The following is a 20,374-nucleotide window of genomic DNA, read 5'->3' on the forward strand; positions in this document are numbered from 1 at the left end:
TCAGTTATTAACATTTTGAGCAAAAGATCTAATCTAGATATTTGTAAAGGAGGAGACTTAAAGCTTTATTTTACTAATACATTTTGTCATTTTGTTTGAGTCATTTTGCACAAAGCGTCATTTTCGCACATTGCATCACTCTTGCAAGAGGTTAAGGTCAGTGTAATTAGTAATATATTTAGTTTTTGATTAATGAACAAAATATTAAATTTGTTATGCTCGTTTTATGTTTAAGAAAATTTTATTTCTATATAAGAATGTGTTCCCCGATTCGTTTTTTAATCTGTTTTCTAATTTTACTAGGTAAGGTCTTTCTTTAACAAGCTAAAATCAGCTTATCGTCCGTAGTTATGTTTTAAATAATCATAATTTTCGGTTTAACTAAGTATTAAACAACGAAAATATTAGATATACATTTCTTTAAAGTTTATTTATGTCTAAGCATATAACATCATGACGATTAAACAAAATTTACTGTAAAACATTTGATAAAAGTTAATAAAAAAGATTGCAGCAGTGGGATTCGAACCCACGCCTCCGAAGAGACTGGAGCCTTAATCCAGCGCCTTAGACCACTCGGCCATGCTACCTTAAAACCTCTCCGCCGGGACTCGAACCCGGAACCTCTAGATTAGAAGTCCAGCGCGCTATCCATTGCGCTACGGAGACACTTGTGGATATTGGCACGGCACGGTTTATAATTTCAAATTGACTATTCGTGACGTAATAATTGAAGCATTTAATATATATGCAAAGCAAACATAGACTAATTGAGATAAATTTAATTACATAGGAATGATATTTATATTTTCTAAAGCTGTAAATAATAAAATTACTTATAGTTAAGTTATTTCATACATCTTATTTTTATACATGTATATCTTTGCTACAGTTTTAAAAAATAACAAAGTTTACTATATGCTTTTAACACGTAACTATTAATTTAATAAGAAAATAAACTTGATTTATTTTATAGAAATAATATTTAGCTTTCTTAGTTTATAAAAGTTAAGTTTATTTACGTACTTATAAAAACAAATGGGTTTATTTGTTACAACAATTTAAACTAATTATCATAAAAACCTTTGTCAAGTTATAAACAAACTTTTTAACCACTGCTGAGTAAACTATAACAGTTTTATTCTAGAATAGTTAATAAGAAAAATTACATTGGTTGAAGTTCAAAACAGTTTTTATTAAATTTGTTCGTTTTATAAACGTCTATTTAGCTTATATTAGTGTTAATTTATTTACTTACACAATAACTATGACAGTTACGTCATCATTAATATCAACTAAAGTTTTAGCAAAATAAAAAAGCTCCCCGTCGGGGAATCGAACCCCGGTCGCCTGCGTGACAGGCGGGAATACTCACCACTATACTAACGAGGATGAGATGTGGCCAGTACGGGGATCGAACCCGCGACATTCGCGTTATTAGAACGACGCTCTAACCAACTGAGCTAACCGGCCACACATATGTACTTGCAAATTTTTAGATTATAAAGCTTGAAGTTTCGATTGTTACGTCGTGATCAACACTGCGCGACTACGTCTCTGAGAAAAACACATTAATTCCTTAACATTTTTTGTTTTGTTTTGTTGTTTTAATTACTTGTTTCTCTATTACTTCGAACAAATAAAGTTTTTATAGTTGCATGAAGTTTAAATAACAATGTTTTATGAACAATTGGTATGCTTATTTTTTCAAGTTATTAAGCTTTACATTTACTTTTTTTGAATTAATAGAAATAAAATCTCAAGTTTACTTAAAATTTGCAAATATGCGGAAGTTGATTGAAATGTTATGTCTATTAAGCATAAACGTAATGTTTTTTTAGAGTTTTTGAAGTGCATTTAAACAGCATTAAGAATAAAAAAATATATAAACATTTATAAATATTAGTTGTATTTATATATCTAGCAAACATAATAAGTTATAAATACTTAAAGCTGCAAATATTTTATATTAGCTACCCTATTTGCTGGATAGATAAATTTAAACCTTAAATTAAACTGAAAAGTAAAAACAGGTTACTTGAGGAAAAAAAAAATTAAGGTTATCAAAACAGTCAACTTTAATCTTTACAAATATAAACAGAATAAGTCTGCTCATAAGTCATATCCATGAGAAACTTCAGAAGTATTTAGAGGAGTTTTAAATAAGTGGTGCTTAAAAAATATTTTATATAATATAAACTCAACAAGAAATATAATTTTAAAATTTACAGCAATTTACTAATTACTGAGTTTGAATTTAATTCAAGAAAAAAAAAAAAGTTTTTGAAAGTATAAACTTTAAATAAGTTAGTTTTAATTACTATCTTTATCACAGAAAAATAACATTGTACTTTTCAAACCCACACAATTATTTAATATAATACGATAGAGTTTCTTAAAGCATAAATTTAAAAGCATTTCACTTAGGCTTTGATAGGCATTTAAGCAGTAACGTCAAAAATAAATTTTTGTAAGCATTCTTAAATTCCAAACATATTTCTAATATTACAACGGTAGTACAAAAAAATTAAATTTGTTCATTTTCTGCATCAGTTAACTGATTTTAGTGACAGATATAACAATTCATAAGTCTGAGTTTTTCAACAGGTTTTACTAACACAAAAAATTGTCTACGATTATATTTTTTTGATAGCTAAATATTATCTTAATATAAAACCCTAACTCTGTGCATTAGTGTGCAAGTTTTAGAATAAGCATTTACTCCAATTTAAACATGCTAAAATCTTTGCATGCAATGTAAAAAATAAGTGATTCAAAAAATGCTTTTCTATACCAACTGTTTAACAAAGTAATCAAAGTACAAAAAACTACTTTTAAAGTAAGTATAAAGTCACACTACTGTGCAATTCAGTGTAACACAATATAAAATGGTTAATAGTATGTTCTGAAATGAGAAAATAAAAGTTCTCTACTATAACTGACCTTTAATTGAACTGAATTTTTTTAATTTATTTAGATTAACTTTAAAACTTTACAAGTTTAAAAACAGCTAATATCTAAATTAAAAAAATCTCTCTAAGAAGGAAACCAATATAAATTATAAGTTATGTTTTGTTTTGAAAAAATTTCTAGATGCAATTACTTTACCTTTTACTTATACTTAAAGTAAGTTTTATATACAACTTAAAAAACTGCATGAAATATTAATCAACAGATCTATAACCCAATTTTGTAATCAGTGTGTAAAATCAGTTTAAGAAAAACTATGTGAAAAGAAAACTAACTTAGAAATAAAATAGTTAAGCTAGTAAATTGGTTTCCAAAAAATTTCCAAAACAACTGAATTAATATTATATTTTTAAATCAGTTATAAAGATTTTTTACTCATACACCATATTGAACTTTTTTTTAAATGTTTTGTTATTTTTCTATATTTAAGAATAAAAACATTAGATGAACTTTTAGGCCTTTTGGTAGTATAATACAATTTAAGGTTGTATAATATTTTAATATTTTTGTAAGTGTTTTGTCAGTTATGTACTAGCCATAAAAGAGCAGTTTTATCGCTATATAACAAATTTCACGCAGATTTTTTTTTTTTAAACAAAAACAGTTTTAAGTCAGATAACCTAATACAATGGTAGTATAAAGAAATAAATAATTGTAACATTAACACTTCTGCTTTGTCACGGTGCGTCACTTCGACACGGAGGGTCACTTTGGCACGGCGACAAAATGACACGGTGCGTCACTTTGGCACAGCGACAAAACGACACGGTGCGTACTCTAGCACGGTGCGTCACTTTGGCACGGAGGGTCACTTTGGCACAGCAACAAAATGACACGGTGCGTCACTTAGGCACGGTGCGTCACTTTGCATAGCGACAAAATGACACAATACGTCACTTCGACATAGCGACAAAATGACTCCGTGCGTTACTATAGCATGGATTAACAAACTTATAAGCAAAACTAAACTTCTTCAGTAATATAACTTTTAAATGTAAAATTTTGATAAAAATTAGTTAAAAAAAAATTTATTATATTTTTTCCAAACTATAGTAGCTTGATACATTTGAAACTATATATGATACATTACTTTAAATTTAAGTCATAGTATAAAAACAAAAACATTCTTAAGTTTTAATTTTTACGTTTCACGACTTTTCACATTTACGTAATGAATAAAATTTATTATTTTTTTTAAACGTTTAACTAATTATTATTAGGAATTGTTATGAAAAATAACTTACATTTAATTTAATACAGAGTTATTTCGTAGTAAGAATAAGTCATGCGTGTTTCAATCCATTTTTTTAAAATACAGATGCGTTTGTAGTAACTAGCCATTTATATTAAATATGTATATATATTTATATTCAACAAAAGTTAATAAGTTAGGATGTATACTTAAAACTCTGTATTGAAAATTTATAATAAACTTGTCTAAAAGCAAATAATTAAAATAAACGGTCCTGGAGCCTAAATTTATGAAAAAATTTAAAAACAGTATTATGAACATTTGAGAAAAAATTAAGAGTCTGATGCAACCATTCATGCGCATTTATATATTTATCACTTTAAAAAATAATCACTAGAGGTTATACATACAACATTGCTACTGCAGCCTTCTTATTAAAGCTGCAGCCATTCTATTAAAGTTAATAATATAAGTCTTTTTTATTTTTACAAAACTTTTTAGTCTAAAATATAAAAAGTTAAACTTAGAGTATGACAGATAAAATAGTATTTTATTGCATATTAGGAATTAAATAGCATTTATATTTAATACAAAATCAGTAAGTAAATTTCATAATAATACAGTAAAAGCAGATTTTAATTTGCTAGTCAACCTTTTCTGCTACTTTATATTCTTGAGTTTTATTACAAAGTTTTAAAAAACTCGGTTTTGTCTTAACTCGGTTATGAAAATAATATTTAATTTTCTATTTATAATCTTGCGAATAAAAAACGGAGTTTTTTGTAAAAATAAATACATTTTCTAGGATTTCTAAAAAAAAATTTCTAAAATCTTAAAACAATATTGTTTATTAATTAGGAGTTAATTTCTTTCTGATGAAAAAAAAATTTTTTTGATATAAAATAGACAACATTTTGAAAGTATGGGGCAATTGGAAGTAATTGGTGAAAGCGATGCTCTATTTACCTAATTATCATGGGCAACCCGTGGTCTCCAATATCTGTATTGAGACATTAGAGACCACGAGTTGCCTGAGCTTTAGGAATATTCTAATAGGAATCAGACGCCTAATCCGTTAAAATACGGAGCGAGAAAATAATTTAAATAATTACTAATCAACTTTTTAACGAGTTTAAAATCTTGACAATGTCAATTGCAATAATGTTTTATTTTGCGAAGTTTTACTTATATAAAAGTGAGAAACATTGTATTTTGTTTAAGCAAGTCTACAATTGTATTACAAGTGTGTATTAGTGGTTTATTGAGTTTTATTTAAAGAGATGCTTGATGTAGGGAATGTTTTGCTAAAAAACTAATTTATTTGCGGTTATTTGTACTTATACTTTTATCTATGCATTTTTGGTGCTTAGGTGCACAATTTTATTTGCGAAAGAGCATTATGTTTATACTTGTAAGTGCACAATATATGTTGCAACTAACATAAGTCGCATAGAGGCACAAAATTTCGATATTTTAAGTCAAGTGCATAATAATTTTTTGAAGATGTTGCTACTAACGTAGGTCGTCAGGGAATGCAGTATTTTAGTTCAAAATTGCAACCTATTAAGTCGCCAAAAGAGCGCAAGTATTAATTTTTTTAAGCATAAAAACGTAAAATAAAAACCGCATTAGAATTTAGAATTACAACAGCAGAAAAGTTGTTTTCGCTAACGTCTGAGTTTTAGTTTATAAAACAAACTTTCCTCTGTATTTACATCTACTAGTTTATTGAATTGATGTGCTGAATTATTGATCCAAAATGTAGATTGTATTTTTTAAATCAGAATATTGCTGAAGTTTAAAAAACATGTTTATATGAGTTTGTATCTTTCTAGTCGTAAAATGGCAAGTCATTTTCTAATTTTTATTACTCGTTTCAAGTTCTAGTACTAAACTGTATTTAAGTTTTTCCATTCGAAAGAAATCAAAAATAAATTCCCTTTAATTTTGGCAGTCGTATTTTGTTAAAAAAGTTGCTGCTTTTGCATTTTTGTGAACGTTGTTTGATACAAACAACTATTTTTCGTTTATTAAGCACATCTAACACCTTGCTACTGCTTAAAAATGAGTATGTTGTTTATAAGTACGACGATGGACAATAGAAGGTATAAACATTACGTGTTTCACTTTATTTTATGAAGTCACAATCAAAAAATCCTACGGTCTTTGTTTTTAAAGTTAATCAATGTGATTGTTGCTATTTCTACAAAACCGGTTAGAAGACAGAAAACCGAAAAATTTTCTAGAAAAATAAGATCGTTGTCCATACCAATGAAGATTGAAGTTTCACAACAAATCGTTCTCTCCCTTATTAACCACCGTGTTATTTTGTCGCTGTGCTAAAGTGGCCCTCCGAAGATGTTTTTTTTTCTTTACAAAAACTAAACTTTTTAAACTAACCTGTAAGTATAATTAAAAAAGTAATCCCAAATCCTTAAATCAATAGTTTTACATGCCTTATTTTATAAATTCGTGTATAATTGTAGTTAAAGCTATATTTTTTATTCCCTTTAATTAAGTGTAAAACAAACTTAAACAAGTCGTGTTTTATCTAAAAGTTTGATAGTATTTGTAGCTATAGATTCACAAAAAATATAATATTAACGTGCGATCCTATGGTGTAATGGTTAGTTATCAGAATTCTGAATTCTGTGATCCGAGTTCAAGTCTCGGTAGAACATAATTTCGCAATGAAACTTTATTTTGTTTTGGTACTTAAAATAATGTTTTTTTTTTCACTATATTATTGATTTCCGTGTGAAATATTTTTATTTGAACTTACTTAATGATTTCTTTGAATTAAACATTTAAATAAAACTGGAAAGTATTTTCTGCTAAAAGTGTTATTTTTCTTTTTTGAACAGCAGAAATAGTTTCACACTTGAACAGATAAATAACCTATTGTACAATTTTTAAATAATTTATAATAAGTAAATTCTACCAGAACTAAACATAACTTATATAAATTAAAATATAAAGATAATTAGTAATAGTACTATTAATAAAAAGTAATAGCAGTAGTATTACTACAATTCCTAATTCAAAGATTACTAACAATTTTGTATTACCATTAATTTGTTACAGCCTAAATACTAAAAAAAAAATTTGAAATGTATTTTCTATTTTGCAACATTAGTTTCAATAACTACGTCACAGAGTTTGAATTACTACGTCACAATTTATAACGATTTTAATTATAAACACTATAATTTCCATGTCAACGTGAGCCTGGCTAGCTCTGTCGGTAGAGCTTGGACTTTTAATCCAACGGTCTGGGGTTCAAGTCCCCTGTCAGGCTCCTTTATGAACTATTTTTTAGAAAATGATTTGATTTTATCATCTCAATTTAAAAAAAATAGTTATGTTTGCCTATGCATTGTTTATTTTTTAAATTAATCATTTTTCATCTACTTACGAAGAATATATTTTGTTGAATATAATTACGAGTAAATTAGTATTGATATAAATTTATTAGTAGTTATTGTTGGATATAAGAACTAAATAACAAAACTATAACATAACTAAATAACATTTAAATAGCAAATTTTTGAAAAGTTTAGTCTTTTGTAACTATAAACTATATATACTTAAAAAAACTTATTTACTTAGTTTCTTAATATGATTTGTTTTGTGTTGACAACTACTAAACTATATAAACTAGAAAAGTATAATTCCAACGGGAGCTGCGATGGCCGAGTGGTTAAGGCGTTGGACTCGAAATCTAATGGACATTGCCCGCGCAGATTTAAATCCTGCTCGCAGCGAATTATTTTGTTCTGGAATTGCTGTAGTTTATAATTTATATAAATACAGAAGTCACCTTTTTAATTAATAGAAGATGTAGAGATTTTTTTCATTTTTCATTTTAGTATTTTAAAGTGGGATGACTTTTCACTTAACTTATGTACAAACTTCAGTCTAAAAAAAATTCAGAAATCTTTTAAATAAAGTTTTAAAAGTCACGACGACCTACAAAAAATTATTTCTACAAAATTTGACTTTTTCTCTTAAATATCTTCTTTGTAAAAACTACTTAGTGTTTATTAAAAAAATCGGCTTTAAAATTATTTAATGTGTTAAAGGTATACAAAAACTGCGTAACCAAAGTGTTGTTTATTCAAGATTAAGAAATACTTAATTTTTTCTTGTTTTCGTGGTTATTATCATTTACCTCAGGGTTTCCCAAACTTATTTACTAAATCGCCCCCTTTTCAGAAATTTGAAAAAAAACGCCCCCACGATTTTACAAAGTAGTTTTTCTCTTGAGCACAAAATTTTAAGCCAAAAAAGTTGTGTTTGAAATCTAATTCAGTCCGGTACTTCTTATGCACGCACTTTTGGGCTATGTTTAAAGTAGTTTACACGACTTTAGAAAATCGTCTACAGTTATTTTCTTATAAGCCCAGTAAAGTATATAAAAATACTTAATTATTAAAAATCCTTTAGTAACTTGTAATCAACCCTTTTCAAATATGAATTGTTTCAAAACTAATAAAACTTTTAGGTTAGTAGTGGACAACTTTTGTAGTCAGCAATTCATATTTACTAAAAAGTCTTTTCTAGTTTCAACTCGTTAAAAAATAAGATTGCGGGCTGCATAATTTAAAAAAATAACTTATAAGAAAATAAAAAAACTGGAGGGAAATTGTAATAAAATGTTTAGTATTATTGTGATCTAAGAAATACTATTGTGAACTGATACCCAAGTTGAAAGCGTATTTCAAAATATTAAGTATCAAAAAACTAATTTTATTTATTTTTCAGAAAGTAGTTTTCAAGTTAATTAGCGGGTCGAAATTTGACTGAATCCGAACCGTACGTTACCCATCTAAAATCTTTACTTAAACCTGGCATTGTAATAATCTCTCATATAACGAATTTTGGACATTTAGTAGTTAATACTAAGTAACTTATTTAAGCCGCACAAAATACTTAATTTTTTTTTATAAATAGGCATATTCTAAAATTACTATACCAGAGATTAAAAAACTATAAAAGAATGAACAGTTTATTTTACACATAATGAAATAAATATTAAAACATAATTTCTGATCTAGTTTGAGGAAGTTTGACCGACTGATTGATTATCTCACATGAAAAGTAGTTTCATCAACAGCTTCAGTTAATGCAGTAAAATTATAAATTTCAATGCGAAGATATATTATAAGTAAGTTAGCTATAAAGTTAAAATTTTAATTTTAAACATTTTAAAATATATGTTGCGTAGTAGAATACCATGAAATAGTATTTGACTTGGAATAACCTTAAGGAAACTAAACCTTAATTCTAACAAATTTTTTTATCTTAATTTAAACTCAAAAAAAATCAAATGTTTTACAGCTAATTCTGTGAACAGATAGTAATCAATTTTAAAAAAAACTGTTAATTAGGTTAAAATTTTATTTTGTAACTGTAGCAGTCTTTTTGATGGCTTATTTAATTGTGTTTATTTTTTTTTCTAGCTATTAGCCTATAATAACTTATCAGAGAAAAATAGTAAAAACTAAAAGCTAGTGTTGAAATATTAAAATAAACAACACATTCTAATTGCTAAGATACTTTCAATTAAGATAAAATAAAAAACAGTTGTATTAATAGTTTGAAAATCCTCAATATATAAATTTCTTAACAATAATAAATCAAGTTAGAAAATAAAAATGAGTTTAAAAATCTTTTTGATGAAAAATTTTAAGTCATCTCAAATAAAGACCTTAAATCTATACTCTTTTAAAACCAAAAAAATCTTTTTTGACATAAAAATTTTAATGGTTATCAAGATTTTTTTATTTATTGAATAAACAGATTAAACAAGATTAAATAAATATTTTTTAAACAAATATTTTAATCACTATGCTTTAAAAACTTTTAGTATAATGTAAAACGACAAATATAAACTACAAAATTAACCAGGTCAAAAAAAAACTATTAACATTTTTAAAACATAAACCATCTAATAGTTTCAGTAGACTTCCGCTTAAGTTCGCACTTTGAAAAAAATCAAAAAGTTTAAACTCAAAAATGCATTATCATTTATTTTTACAAAATGACAAATTTCAATATGTTATATGCAATAATGTTATGAATAAACATGAAGTCCACTAAAACATAAAACAAACATTCCTTTAAAAAATAGATCTATATGAGCTATAAAATATTTTTTTTTGTTTTATTGATACTTAGTTAGTAATAGACTTTTTTTATTTTAAACTTAAGAAAATATAAATTTGCACTTTTTTTAGGTAAAAAGTGCGAACTCAAGAGAAAGTCTACCGTAATTAATATTTATAAGGCATTATGCAAACCTGTTATAGAATAAATAACTTAAAAGAATTTTTAATATAAAATGACTACTTAAATACAATACAAACCAGGTTAAACAAGAAGTATTTTAAAAGATCAAATAAATAAAAATCTTTCATAAAATAAGGTCTGCTACTGAATTCAAATATAATGCGAAGGATGAAGTAATGAATTCTTGCAAGTTTTTCTAATCTGATTCTAAATCAGTAAAGTAAAGCTTTAAGTCACCTCCTTTACAAATATCTAGATTAGATCTTTTGCTCAAAATGTTAATAACTGAACTGAAAGTTTTTTTAATACCATAGCTAGAAGGAAAAGCTATAAAGAAAAATCTAAATTTCTCTTAAATTATTGGAAGCTTTTGTCTTAGTTTTTGTTGAGTCTAAAAGCTTTAGATCGTTCTTTGGAAAAATTTACTTTAAGTTCAAGGTCAGTTTGTAAGTCTGAGAACGTTTCCTGTAAGTCGTTTACTTCAAAAAGATCTGCCTCAAAGGGATTCATATTTTTATCTATTTGATAGCTTTATTGTGACAAATCGAAATTTTACTTTTTAATAATTCAAAATTGTTAAACATTCCAGATTTTTCCAGGTTTTTTTGCCTAAATTGTCAAACTCCAGGTTTTTCCAGGTTTCTAGGTAAATTGGCAACCCTGTATAGTTTTATTTCTTAGTCTAACTTAGTAAATTTTCAAAAAACAATTGGAAATATCATGAGGTGATACTTAATAATAGACACCATAGATTTTTATAAACCATTTATGATCACAAATAACATATATGTCAGGTTATAAAATGTCGAGATGGATTCCGATCGTCTATGATTTATGTAATTTTTAAGTAAAAAAATATATGAATGAAAATATGTAATTTACTTGAAAGTAGGAATCATAAGCAATTGTTTTTTTTTCTATATTTTACATAAACAAAATAACTTTTTTGTTTAAGTTTTACCTCAGGGTCAAATATTTGTAAGCTAGCTAAAACTAGTAAAAAACCAAGATAAAAAGTAAAAATTTTTTAATTGCCCAAAATTTTAAAATTGCCCCCTTTTCGCCCCCTTACTAGTTATCGCCCACCCTTTCGCCCCCTTACTAATTATCGCCCCCCGACTTACTAAAATCGCCCCCAGGGGGGCGATATCGCCCACTTTGGGAAACCCTGATTTACCTTCTTTATATTTTTTTCAAGTGCCAAAGTGCACAATTTTAAACAAAAAATGCAGTTTATCTAAGACGCCAACACACGAAAAAGTCGTCAACCGTGCGCAATAAATGCACATTGCAATTGTTTTTTTATAAAAGTATAGGGAGGAACTTTTTAAACCACGAAAACATTTAGCAGCAAAAAATGAGCCCGATGAATAGGATTCTTGTTGACTTTTATTCTCAACATCTACAAAAAGCTTCTAACTAATGTTTCGCATTTTGCTCAAAGTAAGCTACAAATGTTTATATCGTGGATATACTGAATCTGTAGCCATTGTTATATTTACCTTTGTGTAACAAAATGAAAATCTATCTTATGAAAAAGATTATTTTAAACAACTGCAGACAGCAAAAAACTTTCTTATAAGTTATGAGCAAGTAATTCTTTAAATTTATGTTGCGAATAAGTTGCTATGTGTAATGATACCGCAAACTTTCGATTTAAAAAACTAAGTTTAGTCGAAAAGAAAGTGATATTTCTTAAAATTTTTAGCAAATACTCTATACTAGAGGTTAAGAATAAATGAATAGTCTAAGGAAGCAGCTAATGTACTAGCAAATCATTTAAGGACTTTTTATTGCTTCGAAAAAAAAGCATTTTAATCAGGAAAGTAGAAAAATATTTGTTGAAAAACTGTTCAATTTGTTTTCACATTAAAATAACTCGTAATTGTTAAAGTTTTTAAAACTAGCTACTAAACGTCAGTGTGTTATTGTGAAGATTGAAATAAAAAGTTTATTTTGTTAAAAAAAAGCTACTTAAGTAGTCTTTAAACAAATGTATGTTTTAGCAAATAAACATTTACAGCTGATTTTTCACTGAAACTTAATGTACTTGTGTAAAGGTAGTTAAGTTTTGCACATTTCTTATGACGTTATTTTCATTCACTTAAAAGTAACACTTAATTTCGTTTTGGCTATTTTAAGATGATTTTAAAATATTATCTTAGAAATTAAAATAATTTTTATCGATGCAGATATTTGATAAATATTTTAAAAATGTTTATAGGAGTAACTCTCATAGTTAATTTTAACAATTGTTTTAAAAACAAAATTGTTATTTATTTACGAAATGTGATTGTTATTTCCTTAAAGCTTTTTCAAGCCATTTGTTTTTAAATTGTGTAGCGAAAAGGAGTAATTGATTATTTTAAACATATTTCAAAACATCTCCTTCCTCTATTTGTTTACGAATTTAAATTATTTCTTTCATTTGGGGTTTATTTAAAAACTTAATAGTTTTGTGATAATATTATTACAATTTAATTGTTTCCGAAACATTACACTTATTAAAAGTTACTTTACGAAAGCAAAGTTTCTTTTTTAATGTTATTAGTAAAACACTTGTTTTAATTATTGAAAACTTTTAAAAGTTAAAGCATTTAAAATGTCTTTTAATCTTTAGTGACTAAATATAACATTTATTTTAAAAATATAAAACTAAATACATCTTAAAATATCAATGGACAACTACAACGAACAATCTAGTTCATGTCAGCCTATTATGACGTCACAGCCGTAAGTTTGATGAAGATCATCAAGTTCGATGTAATTAGATGAATTGATTCATCACTAACTTCAACTTTTACTAAAGGTCATCGTCTGACTTAGCGGATGTTCGGACTCATTCAGTCGGCGACAACTACCTTCCTATTTGTACCAAACACAAAAGTTGTATGGACATTAGACGTTAGTTTTTCGACAAGATGATAGGAAAAGAAGTGTACTTCAGTAGACTGACTTTATAAAAATTTGAACTAACACAAACATATTAAGTGTTTTAGTTGTTGTAAAAAGTTTTAATATATAATTCACTTATAACTTTGCATGTGCACTTATGTTATGTATATATTAGTATTTTTTCAAGTCTTTTGATACTTTCTATAAAGATTTTATTGTTTTAAATAGCAATATAAAAATAACTTAACCAGTGAAATAATTTTTTTAGTTTTTTTAAGAGGGGGAAAGAACCTAATATGAACTAAATTTCATAAATTATGTTTTAATTTTAAAATCTAAGAAACATATTTTAACTTTAAAAAAAAACAGGTTAAGGGAGTGTAGCAGTAATGCATGCTTCACTGCTTTCTTAATTGTATAAGAGAAGAGATTGCAAAAAAAAAGATTAATTTCTCGGTATACTAACATTTCCAACACGCGTTCAATTCCCACCCACACGACTCCAACCCGATCAAATCCCGCCCGAATCAAATCACACTCGAATCAATTCCAACCCGATCAATTCCCACCAGAATCAAATCCCACCCGATCAATTCCCACCCGATCAATTTCCACCCAGATCAATTACCACCCAAATCAAATCCCACCCAATCATTTCCCACCGGAATCAAATCCCACCCGACCATTTCCCACCCGATCAAATCCAACCCGAATCAATTCCAACCCGATCAAATCCCACCCGAATCAAATCCAACCCGATTAATTCCCACCCGATCAAATCTAACCCAAAAAATTTTCTTTTTTTTTAATGTTGAATTTCAGTTGTATTAAAAATGTAAAACTTTGTAAAAAAAATATTTGATTATTAATGCCATGATTAAGTATCCATTTTTATAAGAGGCATTTAAGCCCACAACTTCAACTTATTAGTATCTGTATAAGTTTTTGTTCGTTCAGAAATTCTTTTGTTTACAAAGTTTATTGATAATTTGTCTGGTTATTATTATATATTCAATTTTTCATCTCTCCATTTTCAATAATGTTGATATTTTAGTTATTTTAAAAATGTAGAACTCAACGTTAAAAAAAAGTTCTAAGTTCTTTAGTGGGATTGATTTAGTTGAATCAATTTATATATAAGGCATTTAAGCCAATAACTTAAATATTGTAGTATCTGTGTCAGCTTTAGATTTTGTTCGTAATTAAACTCTTTTATTTCTGAAATTGGTTAATAAAATTTGTAATTATAAATCTTTGGTTAATTATCATACTACATTCTTAATGAAGATAAATTTACAAAAGATAGGCCAATTTTCCTTGCCGGCCGTAATTACTTAAAAAAATCTAGTCATAAACGAACAAAAGTAGTTTAGGTCTAGAGTTTAATATAATAAGCATTAAAATAATTTTAAAATTTCAAAGTTCTTATTGAAAAAAACTATGTTGTACAGTACTATATTATTTTGTTGTTTTAAGTAGTTACAAAAACTAAAATATAATTAAGTGTCAATGTCAATTGTTTCAACTCGTACAAAAAAAAACTAATTGGACTTAAATTAGTTAGCATGATAGAAAATGGTACCGATACTAAAAACTTAATTATTATTCAAACCTGATCTAGATTAAACTTTAGTAACAATGATAGCATTTTACAAGTAACAGACCAACTTTTTGTTGCTCGCAAGTCGTAATTATTTAATTATCGTAGTTATCAACAAACAAAAATGACATTAAACTAAAAACATGATAAAATAAGCAACAATAAAAATTTTAGCTTAAATAAAAAAATCGTTTTTACCTTACTATTTTCATATTTCAAACGATTTTAAAAAATACAAAAAATAAAATTTTAATGTGAGTTCCAAACGTATTAAAATTTTTAATTCGTACAAGAATAAATATAATCGGGTTTAATAATATAGTGGGAATTGACCGGGTAGGAATTATGTGGATGGGAGTTGATTCGGGTGGGAATTGATTCGTTTGGGAAATGATCGGGTGGGAATTGATTTGGGTAGGAATTGATCCGGTGGGATTTGATTTGGGTGGGATTTGATTGGGTGGGATTTGATTCGAGTGGGATTTGATTCGGGTGGGAATTGTGCGGGTGGGAAATGATCGTGTGGGATTTGTTTCGGGTGGGATTAGATTTGGGTTGGATTTGATCGGATGGGATTTGATTCGGGTGAGAAATGATCGGGTGGGAAATGATCGGGTTGGATTTGATTCGGGTGGGATTTGATTCAAGTTGGATTTGATCGGGTGGGATTTGATTCAGGTGGGAGTTGTGCGGGTGGGAAATGATCGGAAGGGATTTGATTTGGGTTGAAATTGATCGGGTGGGAATTATGCGCGGGTTGGAACTGAACGGTTCCCAATTTCTCAATGCTTAAATATGATAACTTTGAATAAACGTTGCTTTTGGTAGAATGGTGAGCCAAAGCCACCTGTTAACTCTTATTTAAGCTGAGTATTATTTAATCGACTATTATGTTATGTATTCTTTGTAGTGTGTGTTTAATTTGTTTATATTGTAATGTGTAATAAATTGTAAAACTTATTGAACAGTACTTAGGTAAATATCACAAAGAGGTCCTATTTAGAATGTATTAGCAAGGTTGGCTTTTTATGGTAATACTTAGTTTATATAATGAGCCTTCAGGTCCTCTATCACTATCAGTTGTTGTAGTCTAAATGTTCTAAAATTTTAGAGAATAGAAAATAGTTTTTGTATTTTTCCAAAGTTTTATTGGTAAATGGTGAATCAACCGGAAGTTGTTATGGAGTGACTAGAAAGCACTGATGCTAACCGTTACACCATCGACGCTTGTGAAAGTAATTTACAACTCGAGCATATAAAATTAATTTCATGGATTATATCGGTATGTATTTTATTAACAATGATTTAATATCAACAAATACTTAAAGAAAGAAACGTAATAAACACTTTTCAAACTTTGCAACTATAAAACGTAATTTCTTCAAGTTTTTCTTAATATACGTGTGTTTTGTGGTTATTTAAAACAATTAAAATCAGTAACATTTTATATACTTACAGTACTACGTTTTTACAAAAGCAACAGAATAAAGTTTATCAAAATTTTATAGAAATAATTGATATTCATTTGAAAAATTGTTCTTTAAGTTTTGGTTTACCACTGGCTGTCAATAAATTTTATTCAAAAAACTTTAAACATAAACCTTAGTCGAGTATAATACTTTATTGATCATAAAAGTATTTCATTACAACTAGCATTTATTAGTCAGGTATTAATGTTTTATACTATATTTCGCTCAATTTTGTTGTAATAATTTATCTTATTTGTTTTCATTACGTGAGAACAAACTTTTTTTTTTCTTAATTTTATGTTTTGTTTTGTTAAAAGGATTTAAAAATGTTTTTTCATGTTTTTTTTAAATAATTTTTCAGTTGATAAAGTGTTTAAACTTTGAAATATTTAATTAAGCTTTCAGTGCTGATAAACTTGGCTTATACTGAGTTCAAACAAATCAAAAATTTTAAAATATGTTTCAAGACTAAGTTCTGATAAACTATGCTTCAAACAATTATTTTTAATAGGAACATCACAGACATACTGCGAGTAAGAACGCGTTAATATTTTTTAATTCAATCACCTTTAAAGTTAGTTTTTATTTATAATTGCAAGTTGTCGTATTGTTGCATGAGTAATGATGAGAAGATGAATATAGCGAATGCTGACGGGAGAACTTCTTTAAATAAAGGGAACGAGTTAATACGTTCATGTTTTGATTTAAATGATTTATTTCTAACCTTAAGAAAATTTGATAAATACATCACTATTTTCTATTTAGTGTAGCATTAAAGTTTGCACGAGCGTACAAAATTGCACGAGGGCACAAAATTGCACGAAAATACTTTTGCACGAAGAAACTTTTGCACGAGAGGATAAAATTGCACGTAATAAACTTGCAAAAAGACACTTTTGAACGAAGGGTCACTTTTGCAAGAAGAAATTTTTGCACGGGTTGAATTTTTTTTTTTGTATTAAAATGACTTTTTTTAATTTTTTATTATTTTATTTTACTTAATTTTTTTTGTTTTATTAGTTTTTTATTTTTATAACAACTTTTATTAGTTGTTTTTTTATTTTAATATTTGCTATTACAACACATTAATGTATAAGTACTTATATACTTACAAATATATAATTTATAATATATTATATTTATAATTTATAATATAATATATATTTTAAATTATATACTTATATATATAAAATAAGTATTACTTTATGCATAAAATTTTTTTTTGGTATTATGTTAATTTATCTTATAGTTTTCTTTTGCTTTATTTTACTCTCGTGCAAAAATGACCCTACGTCCAAAACTGACCCTTGGTGCAAAAGTATCTTCGTGCAGTTTTGTGCCCTCGTGCAATTTTGTCTTCGTGTAATTTTGACCTGTTCCCCACTATTTCAACTTGTACAAGCAAATATTAAAACCAACAAAAGTAACTAATTTCAAAATTTCTAATTAATAGAGCTATAAGATTTTATATGCCTAAGTTATAATTACGTCACAATACAATAATTGAATTTTAAACACTAAAAGCAGTAATTAACCTAGTGTTTTAGTTACAAGAGTTGTTTTTTCTTGTTGTTCACGAATCTTATAAGCATGCTAATTGTAAGTATATTTTTTGTTTATGTTTTAAAATTATATTATTATTAAGTAGCTTACATTTTTCTAACCTTAACATAAACTAACCTGGCGATATATTAATTTTCCAAAGTTGATAGCTTTAAGCTATAAGTTTTATTTTGTTTTTGTTTTCTTACACATAAACGCAAGTTTTAAATAAAGTTTAGCCTAATGTCTTCTTACTTGTTTATATTGAAAAAAAATTACAGTTTTTATCGAGTGATGATCTCGTTTGATTTAGTTCAAACAGGTGAAACATTACTAAATTTAAATTTTGAGTTGAAGTTATTTTTCAAAAAAAAATATAAGGAAACAATTTATTCGGTTGAATTTTACAATTAGGTTATTTCCAAGCCAACGAATTACCTCTAATGATAAGAACGAATGCAGTTGTGATAAGAAGTCCACGCCGGGACACGAACCCGTAATCTTCTGAATAGGAGTCAGACGCCTTATCCATTAGGCCACGCAGTCGGTTATGTGGTATCCAACTATCGCGTTCATATAAGTAAAACTTTGTAGCCTGTCGGCCCAATGTAGGTTAAATAACAAATAACTAGAGCAAGATGTAATAAAACTATTTATCAACAAATGTAGAAAACCGTAGATTCAATTAGCAAAATATATTTTATTTATACTCTATTTATTTTTGAAACTTATCTATTGTTTAAACTACATTTAGTTTAATTATGTATTACTACGCTTAGTTTTTTGTAAAATCAATCAAGTTATTCCATGCATTATAAACTAAATATACTATAAAAATTATCTATGATTAAAAAAGTTTTTTTTTTTAAACTTTCATACGTATTCAACCCTCTAAATATGGTGTTTTAATTTTAAAAATGTTAATTAAAATCATTACTATAACTTAAGGTAACAGTCAAAAGAAAACGAGCTTAAACTTTTTTAGTTTACTTTTAGAAACGTCTTTATAGTAAGTTAATAGCATAAAACACGTTATGATGCGTAAAATAGGATAAAAACTTAAAAACTTTCTCAAGTAAACATAAAAACTACAAGCTTCTAAAACTATGAACTTATAAAGTAAATTGTAAACACTTAAGGTAAATAAATAATATTTATAAGGCTTTTAAGCCAAATCTTTTTTTAGTTCAAAACTTACAGTTATAAAAAGAAAAATAATAATACTACACGTAAAAAATACTGGATGTGGGGTTCGAACCCACGCGGACAATCGTCCATTGGAACTTAAGTCCAACGCCTTAACCACTCGGCCAACCCAGTAGTCGAAGATAAACTGAGTATTTAAATTATATACTACATTATACGTAGCTTTTTTGAATTATAACAAGTAGATTTAAATTGATGAAACTAGCAATTTTTTTGGTAAACTGTACTAGCTTTATAATGAATTCTTAATAAGTAAATATTAATCACTGACTAATTTGTTTACTTTTTCAAAACTTTAATTAAAACATGAATGCTTAGTTTTTCAATATTCGAAAAACTAAATTATTTTCTTTGCAATTAAAAATAAAACAAAAGTCACATCAACTTAAAAAAAAATATTTGGAGAGCCAATAAAAAGTTTTTCTTACAATTAAATAAAACCATTTGAACGTATGTACAATGTTAAAAATAAATTTTAATTTATATGTGATCATAGCAATTTGTATAACAAAATAAAGTTGCAAGTAAGTTTTAGTTTATATGTGATTGGTGATAAAATAACACAAAACTAGTTTACTGTTCAAAGTATACTTTACATTAAAAATAGAGTTTACGTTTAATAGTGATTTTAAACGATTGACGTCCAATGTTGAAATTAACGTTTGATTACTATACGCTAAAATTGGAAACTTAGCAATACTCTTTAACTTAAAAAGTAACCTTTTTACATTTTAAGTGTCTTATGTAACCAACTTAAACTTAAAAAACTTAAAATATTTATCTTACTTATAATCATGTTTATAGAAGTGTTCTCAAGTTTAAGTAAATAACTTATCAATCTTTAATTTACTTATACTTATAAGTAGCACATTTTAAAAAATTAGTTAGAACTTTAAGATATATTGAAGATAGCCCAAACTAGACACCTTTTTGTTTTTATTAAAGTAAATTTTTAGTACAAATTATTACTAATAGTTTGATAACATCTTTTCCCTATTAACCCTTTTTTCATGTTTCTAAAAATATTTATTTAAAAAAATAATAATTTGCGTCTAAAATAGTTTACACTCTTTAAAAAATTCAGTAATTAATTAACTAAATAAATCTAATACCTACTTGTTATGTAAAAATCTAAAATAAATTTTTAACATGATGAACTCTCAAATACTTTAGTAAAATACCTTATTAGTAATTAATTAGTATTTTACA

General features: G+C 26.7%; 4 non-coding genes across 4 annotated transcripts; 1 reads left to right on the forward strand and 3 right to left on the reverse strand.

Moving 5' to 3' along the window:
• Window positions 1-505: 505 nt before the first annotated feature.
• Trnal-aag (transfer RNA leucine (anticodon AAG)) lies at window positions 506-590 on the reverse strand. Its single transcript has one exon. It is a non-coding gene; the product is annotated as a tRNA-Leu (tRNA).
• Window positions 591-596: 6 nt separating this feature from the next.
• Window positions 597-669, reverse strand: Trnar-ucu (transfer RNA arginine (anticodon UCU)). The gene has a single exon. It is a non-coding gene; the product is annotated as a tRNA-Arg (tRNA).
• Window positions 670-7,844: 7,175 nt separating this feature from the next.
• Window positions 7,845-7,926, forward strand: Trnas-cga (transfer RNA serine (anticodon CGA)). The gene has a single exon. It is a non-coding gene; the product is annotated as a tRNA-Ser (tRNA).
• Window positions 7,927-19,196: 11,270 nt separating this feature from the next.
• Trnal-uaa (transfer RNA leucine (anticodon UAA)) lies at window positions 19,197-19,279 on the reverse strand. The gene has a single exon. It is a non-coding gene; the product is annotated as a tRNA-Leu (tRNA).
• Between the last annotated feature and the right edge of the window lie 1,095 nt (window positions 19,280-20,374).

Source organism: Thalia democratica, chromosome 2, assembly GCF_965202585.1.
Source record: "Thalia democratica chromosome 2, ktThaDemo2.hap1.1, whole genome shotgun sequence".
NCBI lineage: Eukaryota > Metazoa > Chordata > Thaliacea > Salpida > Salpidae > Thalia > Thalia democratica.